Source organism: Dermochelys coriacea, chromosome 1 (assembly GCF_009764565.3).
Source record: "Dermochelys coriacea isolate rDerCor1 chromosome 1, rDerCor1.pri.v4, whole genome shotgun sequence".
Classification (NCBI taxonomy): Eukaryota; Metazoa; Chordata; order Testudines; family Dermochelyidae; genus Dermochelys; species Dermochelys coriacea.
The window spans coordinates 283,803,402-283,811,612 of NC_050068.2; the positions used below are offsets into that span (position 1 = coordinate 283,803,402).

Consider the following 8,211-nt stretch of genomic DNA (forward strand, 5'->3'; position numbering starts at 1 on the left):
GACGGGTTGGAGAGGATGGATTTCTGTCTGGCCTCTCTCAGTCCCAAGAGAGAACAAACATGTAAACAAAGAGCATAAAACAAAAGCCTTCCTTCCCCCAAGATCTGAAAGTATCTTGTCCCCTTATTGGTCTTTTGGGTCAGGTGCCAGCCAGGTTAGCTGAGCTTCTTAACCCTTCACAGGTAACAGGATGTTGCCTCTGGCCAGGAGGGATTTTATAGCACTGTATACGGAAAGGTGGTTACCCTTCCCTTTATATTTATGACATGCCTAAACTGTGCTAATCACTTTACAGAACATAGATGTAGTTCCTGCCCTGAAAAATATACATTCTAAGCCAACTTGCATTTTATACTAGTTTCAGTGAAGCTCTTGAGATTTCCCAGCACTTATGCATTATCTCATAATGGACTTCATTAATAAGCAAGGGACATGAGAAACAATAAATAATGCAGGAGTAAAGCTATGCAAAAGCTATGTAAAGAAACCATTATAAATCTGAAGGCTGGGCCAGCTCACAGAACGGTTTGTGAACCTTTAAAAAAAACTAGGCTATTTCAAATGACTTTGAGCTGATTTATGGAGTTGGGTGGAAGCCATGTAGAACTTGAACCCATCAGTTGAGGTTGATTTTATGCTTTGCAGCTTGTTTAACTTGAAACTCAACATGGGTTTGCGCCCCCTGGCTAAAACTGCGTATTTAATAAAAATCACATGAACTCTTATTAACCAAACTGCAGAAGAATTAGTTTAATTTAGATTTACATAGAGTAAATATCACTGGGCCCAGTTCTGCATTGTTTTCTACCTTGAGCAGTCATCTATAGTTGTGCAAAGTGGCTGTAAAATGCTATCATTCAAATTTGGTTTAAAAAAACCCTCTCCTTCTTTGTATAGGTGAAATAACTATACAAGGTACATGGGTATGGAGAATCAGGTCCACTGTTTATTAATGGAATTTGGGTGCAAAGCTCAGGTATATATTATTTAAAAAGTAAGGCAGTGTAATCGTAATTAAAATAATACAGGAATAGAAATCTCCTATCACTCAGTTTCTGCCATGGGCATACTGTATAACTTTAGGAAACTCATTTAACTTCCATTTCCCCATCCATAAAATGGAGGTAATGCAGATTACCCATGATTTGTGAAGTGCTTTAAGCTGTTTGGATGAAAAAAACCACTATGGACAAGATCCAAAGTTCATGGGATTCAGTGATAAAACTCTGATCCATGACTTGGGCTCCTAGGTGCTACAATAATACAAATAATAAATACTAATATTGACTTAATGAGCTCTGAATCTGGCCTATTACTACTATGACTGTTAATGGACTCCCTTATCCTTTTTTTTGTGAGCAGATTGATACAAAGTTCTTGAGGGTATTTGTTGAGTCTAAACCCAGTGTTTTCTTTCTCTGGACTAAAAGTACTCTGATGACATAGCCTGTGACATGTAAAAAGAACAACGGAGCCCTGGGCTTGCGATGCAAATTTAGTCACCAGAGCAGAAAAGGTTTCAGACAAAAACGTGTTGTTTGGAATAAAGACATTTTGGTATGTGAAAGATGCTAGAGAAAGAGGAAGATATGTCTTAATATGTTTAGCTAAGCGGTTCTCAAACTATGAGTCAGGACCCCAAAGGGGTCACAACCCTGTTTTAATGGGGTCACCAGTGCTGGCATTAGGTTTGCTGGGGTATGGGGCATGGGGCCGAAGCCTAAGCCTCACCACCCAGGGATGAATCCCAAGCCCCACTGCCCAAGGCCAAAGCTGAAGCCTGAGCCCCACCGTCTGGAGCCCAAGGACTTCAGCCCTGGGATGGTGGGGCTCAGGTTTTAGGCCCCCTGCCTGGGGCTGAAGCCTTTGGGTTTCAGCTTTGGTCCCCTGCCCAGGGCTTTGGGGCTTGGGCTTTGGACCCTTCTCCTGGGATTGTATAGTAATTTTTGTTGTCAGAATGGGGTTGTGGTTAAATGAAGTTTGAGAACATCTGTCAGCGTTTGATAGATATCTCTCTTTTTACAGAAGATGAGCTGAGCTTTTGAGGTAATCTTCTAAACTGTCTGCATAGAAGATGTACTAAAACTAGTATTATGGATAGCCTAGGAAAGTGACTCATGGCATTACTATAGAATATTGCGATCCAGGTCCCCCATAAATATCTAAGGTTTAAATTAATTTTATTTATTGTATGACTAAATATGTTAGAGCCCCTTGCACCTTGGATAGGTGTGTCTTATTTTAAATCCAAATTTAAAAAATACACAGATACAGCTAATGGGGTTTCTAAATCTTTGAACTCTATCTTTTCAAGGAAGTGGTTATGTACAAATTCTCTTCATTTCACAGAGCTCTATTAGTATTTAATAAACAACATGAAGATGTTTCTTCATTAACTGGCTTTTGTCTCCATCAGTTGCTCAGAAATCTAAATTAAAACAGGCTAACCTTTCAGAGTCTGAAATAATTGTGTATGTGTATTGTGACAGGGTCGGGCCAGCTGGCTACAGGAGAGTGATAGAAGGCAGATATATTAGCCCCAGGTTAAGCAGGTCCTTTTCCCCTGGTTAAGGTAACAGGGGCAGTTCCAGAACAATCAGGAACTTGCTGGAACCAATTAAGGCAGACAGGCTAATTAGGACATTTGGAGCCAATTAAGAAGCTACTAGAATCAATTAAGGCAGGCTAATCAGGGCACCTCATTTAAAAAGGACCTCACTTCAATCAGTGCGGGGTGTGCAAGGAGCAGAGAGTGAGAGGGAGTGCTGCTGGAGGACTGAGGAGTACAAATGCTATCTGACATCAGGAGGAAGGTCCTCTGGTGAGGATACAGAAGGTGTTGGGAGGAGGCCATGGAGAAGTAGCCCAGGGAGTTGTAGCTGTCACACAGGTGTTACACAAAACACTGTAGATAGCTGTGATCCACAGGGCCCTGGACTGGAACCCGGAGTAGAGGGTGAGCCCAGGTTCTCCCCATTCCTCTAACTCCCTATTGGATATAGGAGGAGTTGACTTGGACTGTGGGTCCCACCAGAGGGGAAGGTCCCTGGCCTGACCCCCGACCCACTAGGTGGACCAGCAGGGACTGTGGGAGTTGCTCTCCTTCCTTTTCCCCATGCTGGCCAGTGATGAGGTTAGCTGAGTGAACAGCAGGTTTGAGCCCTAGCAAAAGTGGCCAAACTGAGGGCTGCCGTGAATATCTGAGGTGAGCAAATCTGCCAATAAGCACAGGACCCACCGAGGCAGAGGAGGAACTTTGTCATAGTATGTATTTTATTTCTTGACTATTTGATTTTTAAATCACATGGGATTTGAAAAGTGGAAGGAGCAAGACAGATTGTTTGAAATGGATATGGGCTTTTAGACCAAATTAAATTTAGAAGCTGAAAGTATCTGTATATTTCTAATACATCCTAACTATTAAGATATATGTTTTGTTGTTTTTTATTCGTGTTCTGTTAGTTCCCATTGAGTTAGGTGCTATACAAACAGTTCCTCCCCTGAACAGTTTACAATCTAATGTAGAAGACGACAAAAGAAGTCCCAAATAATAGGGGGGGAAGGTGGAAGGAAGGGCAAGGGTTACAATAATAGGATCACATGATTACATAGATTACATATATGGACAACTGGCAATTCCAGATCAAGTGAAGAATTCAGAATTCTGAAATCTCAAGTGCAAGCACAATGTAGATTGCTCTAGTACACTCGATAATTAATCAATTCATACATATAGAAAATTCAGAAAATGCCCAGTAAATAGTAATAGATCTTAAGAGAGCTGTAGGAAGTTAGCAATGGCTCCCTACCCTGTGATGGTGCTGGGAAAGACTCGGTGAGCTGGAGCACTTCCAAGTCAAACAGTAGCTTTCCATGGACTCTTCTTGGGTCCACACTAAAGTTGAAGGGAAAAGCAGGCAGGCACCCAAACGACCTTAAGCTTCTAGTTTATGAGACTCTCATTTGTTTATGAGACTCTCATTATGGGGATGACCCCATAATGTTAATTGTGCCTTTGACATGTGGCTGAAGCACGGTTGCCAACATATTCTTCCCTGTTGTTTGCAGTAATTCACTCATTCTGGTTTCAGATAATAGGCAAGAAATTGTCATTTCTACTTTTGTGATTAAGTAATTTAATGTGGCTGCTGCCAATCCACAATCATATTTTTGATTTCTAGGTGGACTATTCATATCATTTCATGGCACATGAAACATCAGTGCATACCTTTTATACCTTCAAATGGTCAAAGACTTCCTCACCAAACTCTTGTATGGATCACTCTTGCAGTGCATGGCCTTCTATAGGGAACACAAGAGCTAGTACCAGCCCCAATGAGCTTTCAGTCCATTTAGATTTGACATGAAATGATGGAGGGAGATGTGATATCAGGCAAGGAGGAAGAAAGGGTGCATCTTACACAAAAGGGTAAGTGTATGTCTTAGAATTTCTTATTTTCAAAAGTTGTACATCATGTTTCCCTCCCCTCACACCTAAATTTTACATTTTATTAGATTGATATGGAAGGATATGCCATAACTGGAGATAATGTAGGAAGAGGTCTCCCCCCAGTGTGGACAACCCTCTCAACTCCTTTATATTTTTCTACTTTAAGAATCACCTGGGGGCTTAAATGTGTCTCACTACTGAAAAAAAGGTCTATGTTCCATAGTAACTCCTGCATCACATTATGTGTTGTAAAGGTCATCTGTTCCCCCCTCAGGCTTTCAGGCAGTGAAGGAATTGTTTGGCCTGGTGAATGGTCGGGTACTGTTAAGGCTTAATTTTCACTTTGGGTTGGTTATTTGCTGGTGTTCAAGGTGAGGAGAGGCTGGTCTCTTACTCTTGTTGTGATTATTTTAATACGTATGCAAGTGCTGTAAGTTTTGATAGAAGCTCTTTCTTGAATCCTTATTATAAATATACATGAATAGAAACCAACAACAGTCACAGTGTCCACTTACATTTTTAAAGTCATATAAACTAACTCAAGTTTTTTTGTAACAACACTTTAAAGGGGAAATAAATAAGGTTACAAGACATTTATTTTTTCTCAACTTAAAAAAAATGACCCATCTTCTGTTCACTTCATTTCTTTACCCTTTAGCTGTTGAACACAATCTGTAGTCCGCACCCTGTGTTGTATGCTTCTTATTTAAACAAACAAACAAAAAACCCCATTTGAATGCTGTACATTTATCACTACTTCTGTGTCACTATACAGATTGTAGCTAAAGGGATATGGAATTGCAATTCCAGTTGCAGACAAAGATCCATCTTATTATCTTTCTCAAAGTGTTTCTTCCTATGGTCATATTTGATTTCCATGCCTGACTAAACCCACCCACATACCGGACTAAATCCCAGTATGTTTGACAGTTTTTCTTTTGAAGAGTTCCAGAATTCTGTAGCTGACTGGGGAAAATATACAGAAATATGACTCAGCCATTAAGGTCGTCTTTTTCTTAATAGGATTCACGTCATTAGAGAAGAAAATCAAAAGGGAATTCCAACAAACTAGTGCTATGTTTAAGATGCATTACACAGAATCAATAGACTTGGTGAACTCACATCTCTTTAGCTAACTGTAGTGGGTCAAAATCACATCAGTAGAATTTCACCAGAGATTAACTTGGCCCATTAGTTCTATGTGTGGTTGTGCTCTTAATGTTAATCACTGTTCACATTTTCATGCTGTAAATAGCAACTCAAACTTTGCTCAGGGGCTGTCTCTCAGTGAATTTGGGTCCCGCATGGAATGACAACAAGGACAAAGTTTGCTGAAATCCCTGTGAAATGAAAATGTCATTTTGCACAGCTCTAAGACCCCAAGGTAAGGTATGAGAAGTAAGGGTATGCGTGTATGGAGAATGACACTGCTGTGCCGTCAACTAACTGTCTGGGGCCGTGGGCCAGATATTCAAGAACTCAGAACCCACAACTGGTGTCTTCTATGGAGAGACAAATAGTTTTAGGCATGATAAATTACAACTGGCCACTTGGCTCTATAAGGATAGATGCAGGGGATAATGGAACACCTGTCAATCTCCACTGATATCATTGATCATAATAAAAATATACCTTTTTCAGTAGGAGAGTGGGGAACTATGTGAGGTGCTGGACACCATCTCTGCAGGCTAAAACTAAATAAAGGGCCATGCTTGTGCAGTTCCCTCTCCCCCCCACCCCCTCCCCCAATCCAAAAAAAGAAACTTCCCTGTGCTGGGCTTTTCTTCCCTAGTCTTTCTAAAGATAAGATGCCCTCTTTCCACCAGGTTCTGCCTCAAAGAATTTTTTTTTTCTAAAACAAAAGACCAATGTTTGTAATATGAGCAAACCAAACCATCATACATTACTTGATTCTTGTTCTAGGAGACTCACCCAGTTCAGGTCTCCTTCTTCTTCTATACTTTTTCCTCTGTATACCTCACTCTACTCAAGTACTACAAACTGGCCAGGGACCTGCATTTCCCAGCAATCCCTCACTGCTGAGGAGAAGGCAGTTCTAGTCCATTCAGAACTTTGAACTCTGGTCTTGGGCCCCAGGTCCTAAAGATATTTAGCTCTCTGGTTTACTCAAACCACAAAATGTCCTTGAAACCTTTTCTTCTCCCTCAGCAACAGTTCTCTACCCCCATTCCAAGGTTTTCTTCTGGGAACACACCTGTGGGACAATCTGTCCTTTTTAGACTGTCCCCCCACAAGCTGTAAAGGAAGCACTGTTACCTTTCATTAGACCACCATTTAAGGGGATAAACTAAAGTGAGTTGCTCTTTAAAATCAAGACATTTGCCTATGCCATGAGGTGCATTGCAAATGCAAGTTATTGCTCCTGCTCTGTTTTTCAGAGAGAAATCCCCTGAAGTTTTGGTTTTGGCCTCTTATCTGTAATCCAGTGGCTAAAACACAGCAAGTGCCTTATGTGCCCAGCTCAAATTAAAAATTGTGGGGAGCTGGGCATCTAACTCACTTTGAAAATCTTTTATGTCTTTGAAAATCTTAGTCTGTAAACTCTTTTCTGGCAGGGACAGTACCCTATTTTATGTCTGTAAAGCACCCAGCACAATGGGGCTCTGGTCTCAGTCAGGGCCCCTTGATGCTAATTATTATACAAATAAACAATCTTACATCATTTCCAGTGCTTGAATGGAAAAAACATCCGAGATGAAGAATGGTAGGGAGAGCAACAAGCAGAGAAGGGAGAGGTAAATACAAGAAGGAAAATATTACAGAAGAATGAAAGGGGGAATGGAACAACAAATGGAGAGAAAGCCAAGCCAAATAGGGTAACAGAGAGAACTAGACACATGCAAAGCCAGGAAGAAGAGAAAATGAAGCAAATATAGAACAAAGAAAACAACAAAAGTAAGATGAAAAAGGAAATTAATTCAAGTGAAATCTAGAAGGGAAAGGGACAATGGAACTACATTTTTAAAAGGCAGAGGAGAAAAGAGAATGAGGACAGAAACTGTGTATTGATAGCTGACCAGGAAAATACAAATTAGAATGCTTCTGTCTCTGCTGTAGATTTGAGAGTGAAAGTCAATTTTCTTTGATCTGCTCCAATGGTGCAGAGGAACTCTGAGGGAATGTACCAATTAAGAAAATATTGAAATTGCTAGTACAGCATTTTACATATCTTAGGTTATACCAGAAAGAGGATGCATTTGAAAAATAAATGAACCATGATATTAGCTCTACAACAATTCACTCAACTCTTTGTGGAAAAGGGGAGGAAAATGACTTCCCTTATTCTGTTGATCTTATATGTTTGTTACGTTATAAAACTACTATGATTTTGTTTCCAGGTCTTGACACCCAAAATATCAGTGGAGAGTAGTGCTTTATGAAACTAGGAACTTCTTTTCCCTCCCATGAAAACTCAGGCAAAACTCTTGCCAATTAATTTCCCATTACTTTATTTCCTGAAATGTCAGTTTTTATTCATAAAATGTCCGGAGACAAACTAAAAAAATCTTTTGTGCAAAAAAGTCAACCAGGAATAGTAGTGTAAAACTTCAAGCATTGTGAAAGCCTGCTTGGAGACAGTTAGACCGCAGGTATTTGAAGAAGTTGTTTCATAGGGCAGATCTACACTAAAAAAGCTGCTCCAGTGCAGCTGTGCCACTGTATCACTTTAGTGAAGATGCTACCTATGCTGACGGAAGAGCTTCTCCCTTTGGCATAGTTAATCCACCTCAGTGAGAGGT

At 40.4% G+C, this 8,211-nt stretch overlaps 1 long non-coding RNA gene across 1 annotated transcript in view; it reads left to right on the forward strand.

Moving 5' to 3' along the window:
* The window catches only part of LOC122457810, a 44,559-nt gene extending 40,125 nt beyond the window's left edge, over positions 1 to 4,434 (forward strand). The window contains exon 4 of the long non-coding RNA XR_006277483.1: positions 4,182 to 4,434. This is a non-coding gene — a long non-coding RNA (uncharacterized LOC122457810). The remainder of the gene's footprint in view (positions 1 to 4,181) is intronic.
* Positions 4,435 to 8,211: the final 3,777 nt, after the last annotated feature.